At 46.6% G+C, this 23,082-nt stretch overlaps 2 protein-coding genes across 3 annotated transcripts in view; one reads left to right on the top strand and one right to left on the bottom strand.

Moving 5' to 3' along the window:
* Positions 1–18,174, bottom strand: part of LOC126561422 (zinc finger MIZ domain-containing protein 1) — a 93,190-nt gene extending 75,016 nt beyond the window's left edge. For both annotated transcript variants that reach the window (XM_050217558.1, XM_050217559.1), the window contains exon 1: positions 18,034–18,174. The gene's annotated coding sequence lies outside the window, so the exon portion shown is untranslated. The remainder of the gene's footprint in view (positions 1–18,033) is intronic.
* Positions 1–23,082, top strand: part of LOC126561506 (importin-7) — a 431,061-nt gene that overhangs the window by 341,706 nt on the left and 66,273 nt on the right. The window lies entirely within an intron of this gene.

Raw genomic sequence — 23,082 nt, 5'->3', positions numbered from 1 at the left:
GTGTTGTTACTTCAGCTATCCGTTCAGACGCATTAACAACAAAATGATACTGAAAAACAAAGATCAGTTTTAACTAAAAATGACGAAAAAGAACATTTTGAAGTATATTTTTGAAACAAATAAGAAACAAGATAATGAGGAATAAAATATGCGAAGGAAAAATAAAACAAAATGAAATATATTTGAGCGTCCTTTAAAAAGAATAAAATAAAGTTAAAATAGAAGATTGAAAGATGCAGCTATTACTAATTTAAAGATGGAAAACACATAAAAAACCAGCAAAATGAAAGGTAAAAAAGAAAATAATACGACAAGGATTAGAAAATTTAAAAAAAACACACACACAATGGAAGATAAAATGAAGTAACGAACCCCTGCTTCAATGTCCTAACACTCATACCATATCGATTCAAAACTCAAGCAACATACGTATCAAAACTAAACATTTCTTCGAAAAAAAAACCCAAAAAATTTCTATAAAAACCCTTCAAGCCCTCCCAAAGCTCTCTTAAAGTGATACTTCATTTCCAAAGAGGAAAAATGACATAAAAAAAAGGAACAAATCTCAAAAAACTCGGAAAAGCTAGTGTAAAATTTCCCACGATCATTTTACAAGCGAAGCAAGTCGCTGAGAAAACACAATTATCTTCACCCCATCGCACACGCCACATTCTTAGCGAGAACCACCCTCACACCACACTGCTTCCTCGGTTCAGTTCAAGAGGTCATCTAAATAAAGTGATTTTTCTTGCTTTATTTTCTGCTGTGCATGCATTTGTGTTTCGTTCCTACGAGGATCTTCTTCACACACACACACACTCACATACAGATGGATCGAATAATATTCATATTCTAACCAGCGTACCCGTCAGCTGATTGGCAGGGCGTTTCGTACATTGCCCTTCTAGCAAAAGCAGTTTCATTCTTCCCGTGTGTCTCGATTTGTCACTTGGTGCCCTTTCTTCGGTGACCGCAACAGGGTAGTTTTGCTTTTCACGGGTAGAAGGGTCGCGTCCGTGGGAAATTCCCACCGAAAAAAACACCACCCGCCTAAACTAACCGAACCGAACGTTCAGCACCAAACGGCGATCGAGAGCCGGAGCAAACTGCGAACGAACGTGCTAAGAGAGAAGATCACACACACACACACAACATTGAACAAAAATCCCAACATGGAATGGGCAAAGGCTCGGAAAGCCGGCAAATCTGAAGCCGCTCGATTGCTACCCCTTGTGGAACGTGGTGCTTCTTCCGAGCAGTTGCATTGAAATCGGCGAGCGATACAGGCAGGCAGGCAGGCCAATCCAAGCCGTGTAAGGACTGGCAGCACATGCAAGAGCCGCCGCAGCCCAGGCTAAAAATAGAGAAAACTAAACCAAAACCCCGTACTGGAGATGCAAACGCTTCGTAGTGCGGTGCAACCGTTGCCTGTACCCGATGCATTCGGGATTTTGTCTTCCCGCTTTGCGTTGCAGTTCACATCAGTCGGGACTAGCGATCGACAAGCAGGGAGCTGCTGCATGATCAGCAGCCGTTCTAATCGTAACGCTTTCTTTGCACGTTGTCTGTGTGTTTTTTTCTTTATTTTTATTGTTTTGTCTGTAAATCATACAGTCCGTCTGATTTCGATCGACGTGAAGATGCACATGGATATGTTTTTAAGTTAGTTGAGATTTGAAACTCGACTCATCGTGCGCTGCTTTTGATACGGGGAGCGTGTGAATTGTGATGAAAGATTGGTTTTTATATGAGAAGTGGTTTTCGAGGGGTATAGGAATTGTTACAAATCAAAAATAGATATGAAAAATAGTACAAAAAATGAAAAAGGTAATAAGTAATAAGTACAACAAAGAATATATTTTTTAATGTAATAAAAACACAAAAACAACAAAAAACTGAAGAGACAACAAACAAGATAAGAATAATGTAAAGTTCGCAACATAAAAGCAGTCAAATTCCCCAAACATACATTACATTACAAATATTACCACCAAAAGAACGCAACAAAACGAAGAAACGGATATGAACACTAAAATCCAAGCAAAAAAAAAACAACCCAAAGGCTCGAAAATGAATAAAACGCCGACCGAAATTAATACGAACGTGAGTAATGTGATGTGGTCGAGCCGGCCAGGTTTATCCTCGACCGCTCTGTGTGCTCGTAAGCACTTCACAATGTCGCAACAGCATGAGTTCGTGTGCGTGTGTGTGTTTGTGTGTTGTGCAGGCAATCCAAGCTAAAGCGCAAAAGCATGGAAAAATTATATATAAAACTGAAGAAACAAAAAGACATTAACATCTTTTACTCGACCGAGAGGATGAGCCGAGAAATGAGACGTGCGGGAAAATTTTAACGACTTGCCCAGTGTATCCATGAAGAAGGAGAGGGAAGAGAGGTGGGGAGTGGGATGGAAGAAGAGGGGTATGTGCTGTTTTGAATGTCGTCCTCCTCATCCCACCACCCAAACACCCAAACAACTCGAAGCGCACGGACACGGGCACTTGCACACATACAACTCGCGGTACAGTTGGGCCGCTTAAGCAATCGCCATCGGGCACTAGCACTGGTTCCGAACGCTTTGCGCCAGCAGTGGCCACTGCTCTCCTTTTTTCATATTGTGAAGGTTCGATTTCCAACGCACCGAGCTCTCTGTCGTCTCGCCACCGTCCCTTTTCCCTACCGGCGGGAAATCCTTTGCAAACGACTCGGGTCAAGATGCGTACTTTGCGAGAGCGGACCCAGTATCATCGTTTGACTTCATTTGCTTTAATAAATATAATTTCAACATTCCATGGCAACAGGGCAACACACAGGAGAGCGGTGCAGAGGCCTTACGGTGCAAACCGGGGGCCGTGGCGACGTGACGAGTCGAAACGAGGGACAAATTTCCAAACGAACTTCACCGAATGCGAACCCACCCGGGGTGGATGATAGGGAAATAAAACAAAATACGAAAAGCCAAAGATGGGCGCGTAATGGGACGGGAAAGGGAGCAGCAGGCGACGAAAATAAGGTGAAGACGAACCCTCGGAAGACATTGCGACACGGTAAAAGCAATCGGAAGACAGGCGAGAAAAAGATACAAATCGAACGCATCAGCGCGCGCGTACACGCATCCGTGGCGAGGTGGAGCAGGGCGTGGGGAGCAGACGGAAGGTCCGGATCGGGAAGGCGAAGGTGGCCCCAAGACGCGATATGAGAAAGGAACAACAGCAACAACAACAACAAAAAGAGAGACACATGGAGGCCCCGAAGACCGAAGAAATGCTGAGAAACAGCTGCGAAAGGCAAAACAGACGGACGGATGGAAATGTAGGAAAACTGTGGCTAAATTCAATGTGCAGGGCCAGGAAGCGAATGGGAAACCGTGAAGCCGCCGTCATACTGCCACCGCTTGAGCCATTTTAATGTGTGCTGTGTGTATGGGTGAGTGTGTTGTTATTGCTGTCTTGAGGAAAAGAAAAGAAACGAAAAAAAGGCAAACCGAGCGCTAAAGGTACGGTTTAAGAAGACATCGCGTACCGAAGGTATATCAAGGAAGGGCGTAGAGGGCGAGCAGGAGCCGGGTGAAGAAAGGTGTATGGAAGAAGCAAAGGCAAAACACACACTGGGTCGCCGAGTCGCACAAGATTGCGGCCCGCCGGATCGGTTCGGTGGAGAGCCCGAAGAAAGAAACACGAAACTCGGCATCCGGTGACGGGGGCCATCGGGCATGCATCGCAATGTGAAGGGAAATGCGAGTGAAAAGAGATGATAAACGAGAGGAGGGCGCACGGCGAGGGGGACAAGCGGAAGAAGAAAGATGAAAATGAGCTAAACGGGCGAGTATGGGAGCGATATAACGCAAGCAGAGGCAGAGCCTGCCCGAAGAAGAACAAAACACAGCCAGGGAACCGAACGGGAAACCAAGAACTAGAAAGCGAACGAAAAACGATGAGAAAATATATATAAGCTGGCGAATGTGAACACACACACACGAGGGTGTCCCACGAGCTGGATGGAGAGGGTGTAGGGGAGGCGGCCCGGAGAGTCACACACAAAGAGAAAAACGGGATGGATGGATAGCGGAATCAAAACGAAGAAAATGGGTGAAAAGTAAAACACAAAACACACGAGCACGTGGTGTGAGGAATAGGGAAACAGGGAGGAAGAACGAACGAAGGCTGAGAAGACACATGGAAATGATGATCGGATAATAAAAGTGTATAAACACTCAATACAAAACCGAGTTCCGTCCACCCCGAGGAGTCTGGTCTGGATACCCGGTGTGAGTGTGGTGTGGCCGCGATTGCAGCACTCTGGAGCATAACATAAAGGGGTTACAAATCTCATCCAAGGGTTCCATGGATACGGAAGATCGCTATGGTAGAATGCCGGAAGAACGTCACACTCATGGTGGATAGTAGCAGTCACCCCCAGAGATATGTGAGACCCCGTTCTGAGCCCGGAAGGTGGCTCGAGGATCGAGAGGATCTTGAGAACGGGAAGTCACTGGAATGTCATGATCACGCGTCTTTCACAGAGCAAGCTGTAAAACCGATCCTCTGCGGATGTCTGATTCCGGAGAGCAGTGCAGTGAACGATCTAGAAATGGATGGCAATACCGAGGTTGCACTGGAAGGAGCGAAAAAAGAAATGGGCAAAGTAAAAGAGGCCGACAACACCGGGCAGACCTGAGCAGTACGGGATGGTTGAGTATGAAGATGATCGAATACCTCCAGGTCGTCTCACCAGCCCAGTTTTTCTTATGCGTCCTGTGGTGAAAAGGACATGAAAGAAAAGAGGATCGTTCAAAGATGTTTTTTTTTTGTTTTTGTTGGTAGCCAAACCCTTAGGCAGCCGTACAACAGGATTAAGGATCGGTACAAACTCCCACATGGTGGCATGATTATCACTCGATAACCATCTTCAGGGTCGTCGTAGTTCCGGTAGGGATTCATCGATCGACCGAGGCACTTCAATCTGATGGCTTAACGACCTTTTTAAGCAGTGTGAAGCACATCGCACCGACAGCTTAAGCGACCATTTACTGGCACATTTACTGGATGATACAGTCAAATTTGTGTTTCGAATGTTTTTTCCAAACAAGAGCATGCAATTTCAAAAGATAATTGGGTTCCGAAGTTTATAATGAGCTAATACAGCTTGTTAAAATATGAAACTTTAAGCTATTGGCGTAAAACATTCATCATCTAATCAAAAAGAAACAAAACGATGGAAAAACTGACCAACTGAAATCATGCGCGCACACACACACGGGCCGGCCGGGTGGAAACAAGAGCACTAAAGAAAGCAGTACAAAATGCAGTTAATAGTGGCTTTCCTTCGGATCAGCGCTAGATCTACTTTCGTTCATGATGTAAATTCCAACCCGCAAAGGGAGAAAAAAAGGTACGAAAAAAACCCCATGCACACACACACACACATCTGACGATCGGATACCCCTGCACGCCCTTCGCCGCGCTGGACGTACTCCGAACGTTTTCGATTTACTTTGGAATGATCTTTCGCTGTGTTTGGTTTGCGTTTCGATCCATTCGTCCGTTCGTCAACGGTGTCATCGCGGTGGGAGAGAGACACACCAGAGCCATGCTTTATTTTGTCGTTTTTTTTGGTTTTGTTCATGTTCAAGTGTGTGTATGCATGACGATCACGTTGGCCGCGGTGCCATGAAACGAAATGATCCAACGGAAAGAAAAAAAAAAGATGAACCCTCCGTTGTGACGTCCCTCTGTGAAAGGTGTGAGGCGAGGAACGGACCAGATCAACCAGGCAACATTAGATCGGGGCATCTGTGGCGTAAACTTGAGACCGGTGGATGTAGCAAGCTAAACGCAAGACCTCCGGGACGGCATCGGCTGTAAGGCGCTGGTTGACTGCGGCGGGGACGTAAAGTTCGAAACCAGGTGAAATGAGTAACAGAGGAGGTAACTCTTCTGCGCGATGTTGCGAGTGTACAATACAACGAAAATAATCATCCTCCGGTGGGACAAGAGGAGCTTTTCCTCCCTCTTCATTTGCTGTGTTGGATGGAACCTTGAATAGCTCTCCCAAACAACAGACAGTGAGACCCGAGAGCTCCACTAGTGAGAAGATGATGCGTTGTGCGTGTGAGAAAATATTTGGAGAGGAATTCTGCGTGTGAGATGTTGTTGTGAGCCACGCATACTCACATTCTGCTGTGCTGCTGCCGGGCTCTCTTCACACCTGCCGATCTTCCGTCCCACACGTCTCGCGAACCCCACACGCACTCGCGCGCGCATTATTTGGCTTATTTGACCAATAAGCGACCTGTCACGAGCAATGTCATCGAGGAGCGTGGTGAGTGCGCGCGAGCGTCTGTTTGTAAATATTTTCATCGATTCCGCTTCATCGTCGCATTCGACGCGCACGCACTGTTTCCGCGTCCTTCTTAATCGCCCATCCCCTCAGACTGCCCATTTTGCGGGAAGCTGAGCGCGCGTACTCATTAGCTTCTTTTTCTCTACACTCTACGTTGGTGCGATCTGCGGCGTTTATTTTGTTGTTTTGTTTCGCGATCTACTATGCATGATCAGCACACCATCGAGACGTGAGCTTTTTGTATAATCATTACATAAATTAGTGCTGAGGGTCACCAGTGCTCTCGGTTTGAATGATGTTACAACACGCTCTCGTTGCAATTACTTATCTTTTGTATCAAAAACGAATATTTCTACGCGTCAGATAAGAACGATTCTTAAATATGAATTCTCTAGCGATCAAGCAAAACGGATCATTTCATCCTCCAACGCAATTTGTAACGAACTTTGCCGCCATTCGGATGGACATCTTCAGCCCGAGGCCAAACCACCTGGACAGGCAAGGCGTGCATGGCGCAGGTGACAACCAAGACGTCCATGGTCGGGATAAAGGTGCACAAGACAAGAACCGGACCACGGGCACGGCGCGACAAACAGCAGGGCGCAAAATGCCGTTTTTTTAGATGAGATGGATGGATGGACGGCGCAAAGCGGACCAGAAAACAAGCGATAAAGAAGCGGAAACACAGAATAAAGGAGGATAAGACACAGCGCACGCATTAGGAAGCACGTAAGCCCGTCTCCCGTCTCCGAAAAAGCGGACGATGATGAGCCGGAGGTTTTACTGATCGACTGATGTGCTGCGGTAGCAAGCCGTGAGAGCCTGATGGGTAGAGTAATATGAAGAGTCATGGTCAGAGTGGTAGTCCGTAAGAAGAGGAGCGCGTTTTGTAGTAGTGTAGCTCGCATGGAAATAAGTATTGAGATGGGACAACCCTTATAAGGAGTTCTCAGGTGTGGTAGTATCTTAAAGCAATACAGTTGGGTACTAAGGGCATTCACTAAATTTACTAATAAGTTGAGAGTTCAATTTCCAATTTACTGTTCTCAAACTGATAGTTAATATCTCAGAGTACTTTACTGCCACCTTCATAGTAGATACTAGACACTACATCTCTTAGTATATAGAGAAAACCGTCCTGCAGCATGTTCACATCGTTCTGGTGATCGTGATTTGTCTTTTCGCTTTGGACTTTGACGGCCCAGACGATCCCCGATGTACTACCGAACTAGGCATCGATTTCTTCCCCTGTCACCTTGGACACATATACTGCCCACGAGGTGACGAACATCGGCTAATATTTCATCTTTTGCCTCCAATTTTACCATCCCGTCCCATACATCCGCACCCTTCGGCGCGATTCGAATCCATTCGCGCTCGTTTGCAAGTACTCGCGCACCGTTCAACTCCACCCTCACCATTTCCTCTGTGAGCAAAAGAGCATGTGTAGGTGTGTGTGTTTGTGTGTGTGTATGTGTGAATGCACACAAACATAGTCATCTTCTCGTCTCGCACAATCTGTATCGTAGCAGCATTGGATGGTGCCCAGCGTTGATACAAAACAGTGGAAAAAAATATAAAACACTAACCACACATAAACCTACCTCCCAAACCTCCTGCAATAAGCGCGGGGCGAAGTCGACAACGACGACGATGATAAGCGAGCGAGATGCGAGACGCGACCGGTGGATTTGTTCGCAGATCACGGTCGACGATTTTATGTGCCGCCTTCATCACACCGCCCGGGCCACCCGTGCTCCACCAAACACCCCTCCCCGCCCCCCACCCCACCAACCGACCTGTACGCTTCCGTCCTGGTTGTCGGCTCCAGCTCGCTTGCTGCTCACTCTCGTCATTATCGTCTTAATCGTGCTGTGTTCGAGGCGATGCCAAAACAGACTCACCACAATCAGCGCTCGCAACCGCGAACCGAACCACCCCTTCGTTCCGTTACGTTTCGTTCCCTCGCCGCAACAGCGATGGGCCACAACGAGCGTTCATGCATTCGATCGCACGGTGGAAACCAACCCCACCACTACGACCCAATCCACCATTTCCATCCCTTTGCCTAAAGTACTGGCGGCCCCACACACTCATTGGTGGCGTCGTCCATCGTCCATCGTACACATTCACGTACAGTCGCACCGCTGTGTTGCTCTGCACCGAAGCACCAGTCGCGCGTTTTTCGGAACCTCAGGCCCCCGGTGGAGGTACGTGCGAAATGTTGAATACGAAGCGAACGAGCGCCGTCTACGCCCAAACCCGCTTCCACCATCCATCCACCATCCATCCAACCCGGTCAATTATGTTCACGTTCTCTCTCTCTCTCTCTCTCTCTCTCTCTCTCTCCCTCTCTTGGCAGAATAAATATTGATCACACTCAATCATGACGAGTAGGTTGTTGGTGTTAAGCTCGCGCCAGAGTCCGCGGAAGGCGCAGATAACGCGTACATTCCGCGATTAGTTTTGATTATTTTAATCACGTTTTAAATAACTCATTTTTCCGGTAGCGAAGGAATCTACAACCCCCTATCGTTTGCTTACAAACAGGCAAAATTGAAAGCACGATGGTCCGGTTCTAAAGGTCGATGAAAGAGAATTTCCATCTGCCATAATTTAGAGCACATTTTAAAAGAACATGCAACTCAACGAAAACCTACCGAAACTTTCATTTTCAGAGACAGAGTGAAAGAGAGAGTATAAGGAGGATCCACATGAGATTAAAGATGCAAAGTACTCTCCTTATGATCGTATCTCACTATGGATGAGCGCATTTAGTACTGATTCTCACACAATAGATGACGGATCTAATCTCGATTGCTACCAACGATCAGTGGAGTTGTTGTGAAGCTTTTTAAATATGTTTAAGAACATAATCCCGTCCATTTGCATACTATTTCTTAAGGTGTTTACATTAGAACATTGAAATGATTCAATATTTAAAAAAAATCATTTATATGATGACTTCAAACCTCCTCTGATAAGATAGATAACCTTCAATTGTGCAGGTATATCCGGATACATTAAAAAAATCACCATCAACGTTCCTCTGTCTCTGCGTGGTTCAACTTCGTCCTTCTCTCTTGATCTTCTCAGCGACGACGTGCTTGCTGCTCTCTGTCCGTTGCTACGCGACCTGCTAATTAGAGATAAACCCAGATTCCGGGTGGCGCAAATTTTACTGCGTCTTGTGAACAAAACGAGTTGCATCTTCCTCTTTTCGCGATCACGTAGCACACACAGCGACACCCGAATGTGTAACTCAGAATCATCGGATGCGATGCGGACGTCATCATTGCATGCATCGGAAATCACGAGACACGCAGGACCTAGTGTGGGGGTAGTGTGTTGCCTTCATCTTTCCAATCGATCGTAAAGCTAACAACCACACACATCTAGCACATCTTCGTCGCACACTCAACAGCGTCGAATGCTTAGTAGTTTGACACAAGGTTTTTAGTCGTACGGTCAAGCGTGTGTACATACAATTTTTTCCGCTTTTTTTTTCACCCCTTCTTTCTTGCTGTGTGTTATGCCCCGCGAGGTCATGCTGTGTGGCGAGATGCTTATCAGCAGCTACCCGCGGTTCGCTACCGTTTCGTGTGACTGTTCGCCTTGTGGCACACCGATTGGAAGAAACTTTGAGTTCAGCACGATCGAGTGACATTTTTTTTTTATTCTTCTTGCTGTAGCCACTGGGTTTTTTTCTTTGTCTCGAACTATCGCTGCCATTTGATTGTCCACTGGCTGGGGAAGGTGATAATGGGTAGCGTTCCAATTGGAGAGGTTATTTCCTAACCGTCCTAACGTGGCCCAGCAAGGACAGTGGTTAGGTAAAGTGACAAAACATGAAAACAGAGCGGCTTTGGTCGTTTCATCCGTTACCGACAGAAAACCTATCGCATTCAAACGATCATCCACTACAGCTTCGCACTCCATTTTGGAAGGTGTCAATTTATTCCAATGACGGAACGTTGCATATTTTTCCTGTTCCCGAAGAAGACCGCTAAACAATCCGAAATACTCGGTGCAAAGTAACACAAATCGGTGACAAGGTCGACACATTTTTGGGTCGGAAACTTCAGATAATAAGGTACAAAGTAGCTGGAACTAGATTAGGGACTAGAGTGAGCTATCATTTTTATTTTTCCTTTCTACAATTCCTTCAAATCACGTCAATGAGCGATTTTATCGCTTGTCATCAGTCTGCTTGTTGTGGCGGATGATTGATACGCTTGTGGCTTGTTTGCTTACCTACGCACAACCTTCCAACACTCTGCCAGCTCAGGTATAGTGTGCGAATTCTTTTCCCAGGAATAAATACTACCCTTCCAAAATCACAAGCGCCTGGGGTGTGGTAGATTCGCAGAACCTTCAAGTTGGAGAGAATGTCTGCCCGGTAAGGTCCCCATTTTTGCTCTTTCGCAGATCGCAGATCGCACAAAACGAGCATGAAAACACGCGAATTCGGCCAAAACCGTGCCGATCGCTAATGGTAGCGGTGGCAATTCGTTTTTCTTCTGCTGCCTTTTTTGCGTTGTGTGCCTCCACACTCTACTTATGTCGTCATGATCGCTTTTTTATGACGTTCCGGCCAGACGTTTGGTGCATTAATAGGACAACCTGCAACGTCGATCGTCGAAATATACACATGGAATAATGCGAAGATCGCGCTGAAACAACAAAACCATGCATCAGTCAGCAAACACCACCGAAACACCCGGATCGATGCAGCTCATGCATCGGTGTATCATGCATGAAGTAGAATTAAATAATAAAAAAAGGTATCGCAAAAAAACCCCGTCAACAGACACGAAACCGACTGAGTTTTCTTGGCCTTTTTTTTTTTGCACTTCCTTCCATTCGGAGTCCGAATGAAGATACGTACGAACAGTCTGTGCAAGTTGTAATAAAAAAATAAAAACATAAATACACACACATATAAAAAGCGGCGGGAGGACAGATAAAACCCTGTTACCCGGCGTCGAAGCACACACAAACGGCACAGGGCGAGGCCATCGATCGTGTCCCGGGACACAAACCGGGCGGGAGGAATAAAACGGAGAAAATTAATAATTTGTCTCGGGTATAAAATGCATCTTCCCCTTGGTTTGACTGGCTCTCTGGGATGAAGGAAACCTCAAAGCAGGCTCACTGGTTCCCAAATGAGCGCTTAAAGGGCATAGGAACGTCGCTGCCACAAGACGCACAAGAGACACAGCCATAAATGCACCCAACTAAACGGTCAGTGAAGGTAAGCAGAGTTCGACGGCAAACAGAAGAAACCGAAAAAACAAAAAAGATGCTTTTACACACTGGCAAAAATATAATAAGAGGTAAAAGCGTAGAGATAAAAGTTAAGCGTACGAAATGAAAATATATACACTCGTATATACAACATGCGAGTGTGTCCCGTCTGCAGCGCTTACGATCCCTCCTTATCCCAATCGTTCAACATTCCACAATGCAACTACAAAACGCAACGTAAACGCAAACGACAAAACATGATCGAAGGATGACATAGCCGGGGCGCAGGATCTTGATGGAAAGGACACCCCGTTGGAATGGGAAATCGTTACGAGAGAATGAGAGAACAACGACGACTCACACATCGCACAAACGATGGCTGCCTTTTTTTTTTTTGGTTCACCTTTCGCATGAAACCAGGCAAACACAGATCCGAGCACAAATCCAAACCGACAGTACGAGATAAAGGTACGGTGACGATGAGATAGGTCAATTGTTGGAACGAAGAAGCATGGTAGCACATGAAACCTTTCTTACAGCAGCACGAAGCAGACGCACCGAAACGGGATGAAGATGGTACCAAATGACCCTAAGGGTGATTTGGTGAGATGCTGGAAGAATTCTGAAAGAATTCATTTTTGGCAAAACTTTAAGCTTTAAGAGAGAGTGGAAATTTGGACACCCGTATAAAAAGATCGGGGCCACTGTCACGTTTACCACCAGACCACTCCTTAACTCATAACTCAATGACTTATCAATAATTTATAATTTTACCAGCCAAGTAATCAATTTTGACATCTGACAAGTTATAATACTCCAAAAAGATGAAAGCTAAATAAGGTCATTCGGTAAAAATCGTTAGATTTCACACACAGATGTCAGTAACCACTAATTTGCCCCATATTTCGACACCTGTCATCTGTCAAAAAAGGGTGCCACTAGCAAACCGAGTAGCTAGTGTACATTCCAGACAGACACAAAAAAGCAGATCGAACCGCACGGGTTGAGCTCGCGTGTTCCATTAATGGAGTTATGCAAAATAAATTGTATTGCAGATCTTGCCATATGACTTGACAACAGCAAACCGTTGCACTAATTCACGCATTCCCCACACGTTGGCGAGGTTAGCACCTCACCCGCTTGAGCAATTGTATTGTGCAGGAACCAGTCCTGTTTGAAGTTGGCGCCACTAGCCTTAAGTGAACCATCAAGCCACCGGGCGGCGAGCTGTGCGGAGAAGTTGCCCTACAGCACTCCTTAAAAGTCGAAAGACACTTGCCGGGAGAGATCGCGTTAAAGTGCAATTAAATTATCAAAACATGATCACCAGCTTCCCCCCTTTTTCAGTATTCCAAACATCCGCACCTAATGACGTCGTAACGCCCGGAAGTACCTTCTGGAAGTAGATCACAGCGCGTAAGAGACATCGAGTTGTCTATTCCGGTGACCATCCGGGCTGACCGATGCCGATGACAGCGACATTTCGCGCGCGCGGTAGACGATCGTCAGCGTTGTGGGGTGTGGTTGAGCGGCAGGTTTCGCTACCGTTGTCAATCATTCGTATCCGGCACTGCAGGGCGAGTGCAAAACGGAAGACTTTTTTTTTTGGAGATAACGGCAGACGGTTCCCGAGGGGGAAAGATGAGGGTCGCCATACCTTCCACTATCTGCCTGTACACTAGAGTTAGAGTGGTTGGGTGGTAAGGTTTTCCCCTGGCCGAGCAAGCAGCATGACTTTGCTGCAAGTCTGTACATGTACATGATGGAAGTGACCGGCAAAATAGTAGTGAAACTATGATTGGGCCAGCCAGGGCCGTGGACGGTAACAGGGAAAATGTGAACCGAAGTGTGAGTCGCTCAATGTGTATGTGTGCACGCATTTATAGCCAAAGGTGGGACACGTACACGCCGGGCCATGCACACCGACACTCGATGTGGAAAAAGATGGAATAAATATCGCCTCTCGAACACTCCGTCGACTCCGGGTTGGCAATGAAGGTTCGAAATCGATGCATTTCATTGCGCGCGGTACAGTTTGGGAGGGTCGCGGATGGGTGCAACGGGCGGCTTGGCTGTTGCGGAACTGTGTTGCAGTTGCATCGCGAATCGCATGATCGAACCCGTACCGCACACTGGCACTGGCCCTGCTCAAACACACACACACACACACAAACGCACACGGACTGTACAACAAACTTGTCCGACGGAAAGGGGTCTCCACTGTGCACATTCGTACATCAGCGCAGATGGACGAGACCCTCAGCCAGTTGGAGTGGTGGTGGGCAAAGCGGGTGCAAAGGATCGGGGTAGGCAGGAAAACTGCAATGCAAATCGTTTACCCCGTTGCATTTTCTCGGTCTCGGTCCCTCTCACTCTCTCTTTCTCTCACTCCATTACCGATGCTCGCCTTGCACTACGCTACACCTCTTTATGTATGTGTGTTCTCGCCGCGAATGGTGGCCGATCGATGATTTTAAGCAACAATGCTACAGGCGGCGCGTGTTGCGGCGACAGTTGTGGCGTGTATCCCCGGGGTTCAATCTCTTGCGAGTGTTCGCGTTTTTCGCCTTTTTCTTCCTTCCCATCTTGCCCGTGCACAACAGCACGAGGCGTACTCGGGGCTGCTTTATTATTGTCTGTGCATGAAGATTCCGCCCGCGACAGCAGCATCAGACCGCTTGAAGTATACGGTTCCCCTTCCTGCACTTCAGCTTTTCCCATCCCCCCGTCGCTCGTCACCGCAGCTAGTCCAATCGCAGCTTGCAGGTTTTTTCGAGTCGCGCGACCTCAAAAATAATAGCATCCCCGAGCAAAGCTGACACGGTGATGATTTCTGCTTGCTAGCAGAAGAAAAAGACAACAGGAACGCGTTATAGCGCACGGTCGGGGAGACCGGGAGAGACTGGGGATCGTTGTGCTATAAAATGTCCAAGCAAACAAAATGCTGTAGCGAAATGATCTAAACGGCGAGACACTGGGAGGAAGGGGTTGTACAGGAATGTCAACCGTCTACTACCCAGAAAGGGGTGGCTGTGGTGGGCGGTACTGTGGCAATGCATAACAAAGGCTAAAGCATACGACTTCGAAACAAAACTATGGAAAAACATTAGACACTGTGTGCTCCAAAGAAATGAAAGAAAAGTCTCCCAGAGCAACAATCGGAATGGATCAATGGACCGAGGGAAGAAGCATGTGATCCGTGTGATGTTTGTTGGGCGGACGAATTGCGAGATGTTCCCATTGCGGGACGATTTCAACATGCGGGCGTGGTACGAAAAAAGTATGAAACAACGGATTGGCGGACTTTCTTCCGGTGCGAGGCCATTTCCGACAGATGGAGAAGGTGAAAGGTTAGAAAGTGGGATCAATATTTGAAGATGAAGTTGGGAAAAAAGCTTTCCATAAAGTCATGTACCGTGACGATTCTAAAATTGGAGGACCAGCTATTGAGTCTTCAGTTCTACAGAAAGGTCATGGAGTGTTCTTGGAATGGAGAACATTTTCGTACATAGTGACTTAAATTCTCAATAAGTTGCATGCACAATTCATATCGTCCAAACGAACCTAAAGAATTCACTCAGCAAAAGCTGTTGATGTCAAACAAATTTCTTATCCAATCGATTAGCCATTTATCCATTTTGCGCTGGATCTAGTTCACGAAATACTCCAAATTCCAGCGAAGAAGAATTTTAACATTCGGCATTTTCTTCCGGCAGTCTTGTGCAGTAGTGTAACCCTCTGCCCCTCTGTTTGTGTGTCTTTTATTTACCGCACTGAGCGTAAATGCGTGTTTTTGTTTGTTTTTATCCCTCTCCCTCGCTCTTGGGCGCTTTGCTAATTTGTGTAATCGAGCTTGGTTCTGCTTTTTTTTTGAGTTCTCGGTGTACGAATGACCCTGTTCGAATGGTCGAATGTTGCGCACCGTTGCGCGCTGCCCTTTCGCAACACACGCTGTTTCCTCCTCACGACGAAAAGATGAACACAACCACACAGACATCGCGCCGTGCTGACATTAATCAAGCAAACACTTGTGGCAACACACATCGCCCAGTGTCGGCAATTGTCGCATGGTATGGAAGCGGTCGAGTGCGTCCGTGGCGTTTTACTCAAGTTTTTCCACTACTACCGCGCGCGCTCTCGCGATATATCCGCCCCCCCGTTTACTAGGACGCGCCGTCCCGCTGAGTTCTGTGTGTTTACCCTCGGATCGGGTGTTTTTCTTTTCGAATTTGAAACACAGAAGAGCGACCACCAGCCCCATATCCATCCCCTCAGTTGCAGTCCCTATGGGGTGGAAGAAGTTCCCGCTGAGGAGTTGAAAGACCGAAAGCAAACGCGGTACGCGTTACGATCGACCGATCAGGCGCGATGCAGGTACGATACAGGATGATAGGTAAATTGAGGTTATATCATTTTAGGTTACGTCTCCGGTTTCAGTTCCAACTGGAACGGAGAGCGGGAACTTAGCAGCTGGATAAATTATTGGAACGTATGCACACAGTGTACACCAATTTTTCAACGAGTAACGCACATGAAGGAACAAAAACCCCAACATCACCCCTAACAGTCATTAGCTTCAGTATGACCACAACATCTGATGAGTTACGACACTTCTTGGGGAAAAATCACACACTCCGGTCATTTGCAACCCTCACCCCATTTAGAGTGCTCAAACGAAGAACGGGCGACATTTGTTTGATTTATCAGTAAATAAATGCTTGCCCGAGGTCCGCCTCGATTCCGCCTCGTTATCAATCGGCATAATAGTAACGCCATGGACATTTCTTCCCTGACTTGCAAGAAATGTTTTTTTTTTTTTGCATCTCAACGATGACTGGTACGTAACGTCTTAGTATATTTGTGAACAGAAAAAACGTTTTCGGCACACTTTTACAGGTGTGTTACAGCATTACAGCATGAGAAATGCGTCACAGATGCTTACTTTTCCAGAAAGCTGCATGTCCAGCTGGATGTAAAACGTTAGACCTCCTCCACAAAACATCCTTCAATAATATAGCCATTCGCTTGTTTCACTGCCGTAATCGATCTTTTTCGACCCGATGCGTGCGAACGAGAAGAGACCCAAATAAATTACCGGAAAGCTATCCCTCCTTCTGGAGAAGTACCATCTTGAGAATGGTGATGATCGGTTTCGAGCTTCAAAACCACCCGAGAGTAGCGATTGGCTACGGATGTCGCTCGTTCTCGTTAGAACGTCCATGATGTGTTTGATGTTTTAAGGTTTTGCTTTCGTATTGCGTCCTGCATGTGTCTTTCCTTCTCGAAGATGAAGCATTCCCTCATTCCTTACTGGCATTGTAACCACCGGTTCCCTGGTGCTTTCGTTTCCTTCGTACGTAAGACGATTTCAATTACTTTGCCGCCGTTTGTGGAAAGCAAGAGAGTGCAAGAGAGCGACACAGAAGGAAACCACAACACCGGCCGGACGACCCGCAACAGTTTCCCCCCTGCAGCCAGAAGAAAAGGACACATTTGGGCATTGGACAGGAAAAAAAGGACCTTTTTTTGTCGCTGTCGCTCTTGGTCCGGGGGTTATCCGTCCCTGTCTCTTCACCATCACACCAATCATCGAGGGACTCGACAAATCAACAGCTGGATCGAACGCAGTAGCTGCTGCTCGATAGAACCTTCCAAGGTACCGCGACTCCGGGTGTGGTCGGGGTCGTACGCACCATGCACAGGAGGGCACATTCACATTCTACCCCCGGTATACATGCACTGCGTACCCTGTGCGAAGAGAGAATTCAATAATCCCAGAGCCCAGAAGGTAAAGGAGCACTGGAACAGAAATAAAATAATAACACAATATAGACGGCAAAAAGGACGAACGGTTCCGTCAAAGCGAACGAAGAAACACTCGACAGGAAGCTCTGGTGTAAACCGGCGAAAAAACATATGTAGAGGGAATCGGATGTAACACACGCACACCATACGAACGCTGGTGTATGTGTGTGTGCGTTTCCATCATCATCATCATCCAAAAGACAGTCGTCAATACACCATCATGAATATCAGCGGCTGGATTTTGCCTTTCCATTGCTGGCAGACCAAATAAAAAAAAGGGTACTCGGGAGTGCTTGTAAGCGGAATAGGCAGCCACAGGAAAGCCTGCTGTCAACGCACACCACATTGCGCCGTGTGATTGTGTGGATGTGCGCACATATCCTGAGTGCTTCGTACCCTTGGAAAAAGGTCCTGACTGCCCGAGAACGAGGGATGCGGCTTATTTCGTCTATTTTATGGGACAATTATTTAATGACAATTGGCTTCATGACGGTAGAGAAGAAACATCGATAGTTTACTAATTTTGTGGTTGAATTTAGCTGTCAAAATGATCCAGCTGTCATAATGTATACTAAAAAACGACCTTACAAAACAACAACAATCCTAGCAATCATTGATTGGTGAAGTGCGATCATTACCTTTAGCCTAGCTGTTGTTCCTGGGGTCTCTGTTTCCGGTTCCTCTCGACCGCTTCCGTTGTGTCTGCTATGCTGTGCTGTCTCTGTTCTGTCTCGCTTACCACTTGCTCTCGTTCTTTCTTCCTTTTCACGGGTTCTTCTACTTCTGTTTCACCGTGTACAGCTGTTCAGCTGAGGCTCTATGTTTTGATGCGATCGTACCGCCAGCAACAGCACACGAACAAATGCACACAAACACACGCAAAGCGAATGGCAGCGAGCTAGCGGCTAGCACATTCCCAGGATACAGCGAGTGAGCTAGAGCAGCACTCTTCGCAGTGTGACATTTGCACACATACACACACAATCACGCACAAACACACTCACTTTTACACAGGAGCACGCACGGACGCACTGCCACAACACGATTCCACTAGCTCTATCTCTTTCTTCCCCGCTTCCGCTTCGATCTGTCGCTCACTTTGGTGAGCAAGGTTAGGGCGCTTTCTTCGCCAACACCGGATTTACTTATTGCACTTCCTTGTGCGCTTGTGACACTTGCAAAAGCACAAACACATACGCACTTATCTATACACGCACACGCATAAACGAACACTTTTCAAGCACACGAGTGCTCCCCAAACACACAACTCCGAGATCAGCGAAAAACAGTAATCACATCGCCACTTCACTTGCCTTCGATTTTCTTTGTGTTTGCACTTGTTTACAAATTTTCGTCGCCCAATAGCGTAACTTTAGTAAACGGTTTCACACTAGGAAGTAGTGCTGCGTACGCTCCTTTCGGCCATCCGGCCCGATGCGTCACACATCCTTTTGTTTTGTTTAGTAATCGGCGCTCAAGGCTGCTGCTGTAACCCACTAAACAAAATACGTATCAGCCTACTAGAGCAGCCTTGCTTGCGGTACTAGGCGCCTCCTTCGACTACCCGTTTGACATTTAGCACTCGGTGCACTTGTCTGTGTGTGTGAGTGTATGTGTTTGGAAGGGACGATTTCAATAGTTTTACTCTCTGATTCCTTCCAGCAGCGTTTGATGATACCGATTTTCGGAGTCCAGCTCGGTACGCCTCAAGCAGGTTCGACGCGTTTTGAACGTTCTGTAGTTCTGCAATTTACACCTTCGTAGTGTGTGTATGGTGTGTGCCTTCTGAAAAGGTAAACCAAAAGAGGAAAAACACGATTTGTGTAAGTGAATTGTGCTGTGGTTCGAAGGTAAGGGGTACGGGTACTTGGTACGAGCGAGGTACGATTAGTTCCGAAATGCGCTACCGTTGCAACTTTGCCAGAAGTAGAACACACGGTAGAAAACCGCGATATGTGACCTCCTATTCGAGTCTCGCCACAGTTTTGCATGAAATAAACAAAAACGCGTATCTGCTCCCTTTGCTTTCCCTGTTGCGCTGGCCCTGCACATTATTCTCTGCCTTCGGGTTCCACCATCCCATATGGTATGTCGATAGTACGTAACCCTCCCATTCGGACTGCACACCTTGCAGCATAAAGCTCGCACAACGCACGATAATAAACGGTATGTCACCAGCAACCACCACCTAGACCAGAGGGGAAGGGTAGAGGCTGGCAGACAGGCAGGGAGACACCCGTACGAGAGAACGGCACACAACGATATCCATCCGGAAAACCATTTGCAAACTCACAGCTGATAAAGTGAGGCAACCAGCGCCATGATGGTGGTGGTGATGGTGTATAGAAACGCGCGCGCCGCAGCGCCCATGGTGAGCCACGGCGAGCCTCGAGAAAAGGTAAATCCCCCCAGAAGGTCGACACAAAAACACTAGATAAACAGCGCAAAAAAGACGCCACACCGTTTGCACTTTGACAGCTTAGGTTTGACAGCTGCACAACAACAAAAAAGCAGTCGTAGTAGGCACCCGTGCGTAGTTCAACACCGTTCGAAGTAGTAGTGCCGATGTAGTGTAAGTATTGGTGGATTTTTGATTTTGTGTGTCCATCCCTCGCTCGTCGTTTTACTTTTGTTTTTTGGCCCAAGTAAATGATGGTGACGCTTATTTGAGTATTATTTGGTTGAGGCCTTTTTATCCATCCATATGACACACGACCTCGTTCGCTTCGTTCCATTCGAAACCGGGGGAAACCGTGTGCGTGTGTGTATTAGCTGTTGATGTGTTTTTGTTGCCATTTGCCGTCTTTAGTTAGTGACGGGTCGAAGCTAAAGCGAGTCGGTTAGTGCTGGGTAGTTGACGATCGACCTCATGCGTGCACCATTCCGCCCGATTCCAGTTCCCAACAGCAGCGCGAGTTGATAATAATCACTCGAGTACACGTGCGTTCGGAGCTCGATCGGTGAAGGTTACACGTTTCTACCCAGCCACCCAATGTTTATGGCCGCGTGAGAATGTATCCACCGTGTGTGAGTGTGTGTACGTATGAGGGGGTGCACACGCCGATTCGGGTGCATATTGCAGTTTATCAGTTTTCGCTTCAATCACACTCGCGGGTACACAACGGAACTAATCAAGCTGTATCTAAAATCTATGTGGTAAGATTTCTTTTTTTCTTGTGGAAAAATATGCACTCCAACACACAACTACACACAAACACACACAAACGTTGGTACACCCTCGCCACAGCAGCTGTCAAAAAGCGCGTCGAACGTGAAACGAAACGCGTTACGCGACCCTGATACGGCCTGATAACAACAAAACACAATCTTTCGTGGTCGTCGTCGTCGTCGTTCCCGGCTTGTTTCTCGGTTGGAATGTTTCTTGAAGGGTGCTCGTGTGGTTTGATCAGCTAGCACCGAATTGTGTGTGATTCACTTGTTTTCAGCTTTAAGCATGTTTCAAGTGCACAACATATAATCGAATAAGATGATTTAAGGACAGTTTCCAATGTAATCTTATGCAGTTTTTCCTCCTTTTTGAAGTTCTCTTTTGCAACACCATTCACAAAATATAGCACCAAAACAAAATACTATCTTAAAGGATTATTTGTTCAATTTTTTTTAACCTTTTCAGGTCACTTTTATAACAATTTTAACAACAGTCTTTAACTGACACAACTTTTATTTCACGCTTGTAGTCCTTCTTGTGCATCTTACTAATACCTTCAACACTTGACACCTTATCATCTATTTGGATCGTATTATTCAATTAAATTTTTGAGGCTTTTAATTTTTTTTTTCTCTTACTATCTCTTAAAAGCACCACTTTTTCTTCGAACACAAAAAAAGTCCGTTAACCGAATGGTAAAATTTTATTTTCCACCAGTTTCCCTGTCGACACAGGTAAAAAAAAATCCTCGCAGAGACAATCACGTCGAAAAATCACGTACCTCTTCAGGCGAACGCGTCGTGCGACAAAAACACGGAGCAGCGTCACGGACGATCCGTTCCGTGCCGTTCAGTAGGAGAAAAACAAGAAACTAAAAACCTGACGATGGGCGCCCGCAGTTCCAAACCTAGCACGCATCGCGTCGGCTTCAGTGTACACGGTTCGGCTGCCGTTCGGCTGTCGTTCGGCTGCGAGAGTGCCTGCCGTGGTGCGCTCGCGCCTTCAATTCACGCGATGCGTACGCGCCAGCACGGCCAGTGGGTGTGAGCGGGATGGGCCACTCACTCGGGGGTTGCCGTTTTTCGGGTGCTCTTTACCGAGGGGTAAGTTTCGCACAACGGGCCACCGGGGCAATTTAAATGGTCAATGTGGTGAAGCAGACGGGCGCTGAGAGGTGTTCGCATTTGACACGTTTGATTTTGCATTGTTTGGTGTCAGTTTTGGTATTGTTTGTTGCGTTTATCGAGATAAATGAAGACAGCAGTACCTATCGATTAATTCCTTAGAAATGTAAGGATAAATAATAAATTTATCAGAAAAAGGCATCAAATAGATTTTGCAAAAATCGCGCTAACTGTGCTCGATGATTAAATTTTTAAATAACTCACACACTTGCGAGAGAGAAGGGTGATTTTGCACAAACGATTACGCTCTCCTTCTACCTTGCTGATGTGTTTCGAGTATCATATTGGTGCGATTTCATTTCCCGCGTCCTACGAACCAATATTGAAACGATCTGCTCTGGCAAATGAATGAACGTCAGATAAAGAGCGAGCAGGAAAGCGACAACCCATCGTACGGTGGCGGTGTGGAGTACGAATTGATAAGTTTATTGGGGAGGTTGGGTACTGGGTGCAGGAGTGGGTGCAGGAACAATCTTGTTGAAAATCTTGTCATCTTGCTATTTTATTAAATCAAGCTTTTGTCTTTTCATAATCAAACAGATGGAATGTTTTTGTTTGCAAACAACAAGAAATCATCAATTAAGTGGTACTTTTTAAATAATTAACAACCACTTTAAACTTTCATAGTGTACAAACAGATTCACTCTCGAGGTTGTGCTACTCCTGGAAAACACTACATAATAACGATGCTCCCCTTTTTCGATCAATCAATCAATTTCATCACTTATATACAAACATCATACATCGGGTACTGTATACTCAATTAGCTTCAGCCTTTAAGATAGAATTCCTGCTCTATTCCTCGTGTCAAAATTCCTTTCACTTCATTTCCCGGCTTCTTTCCACTCCCTGTATCACCCCCCTACAAGGAATGTAGCAATGCGCGCTCCGCAGCCGAAGGAAAATGCTCAAAAGGCACTCCCCGTACTCACCACACTCCAAACATGCAGCGAGGAGAGAGAGTCACACGAGGTCGGCATTTTCCGCTTCCGTTTTCCGACCGGAGCTCGGAAAGGGGGTGGGGAGCAAAAGGAACCTTCCAGCGGGAGGGTTGGGCAGGAAAACCGATTGAATCTCGTGTGGAGGAGGGTTTTGTATTGAGCCGTGTCACCGACTCCCACTGCCCGAGTGGCGCAGCCAAATCGAAATGTAATTGGTTCATTTTCCAACCTCGAAGATCCTGTTCCATCCAACGCGATGGCCTTGAATTATTGCGCCCAGTACCGCGCCCCCTCCCCCCCACCCCTCTACCCAGTTGAATAGGGCATTTTTAATGAGCTAAAGATGAAGTAAAAACAAAAGCTAATTATTCTGGCTAGGTGACGTAAAAAGAT

Source organism: Anopheles maculipalpis, chromosome 3RL (genome assembly GCF_943734695.1).
Source record: "Anopheles maculipalpis chromosome 3RL, idAnoMacuDA_375_x, whole genome shotgun sequence".
Taxonomy (NCBI): domain Eukaryota; kingdom Metazoa; phylum Arthropoda; class Insecta; order Diptera; family Culicidae; genus Anopheles; species Anopheles maculipalpis.
The sequence above is the reverse complement of the archived record's forward strand: the minus strand, read 5'-3'. Positions and strand labels throughout refer to the sequence as shown.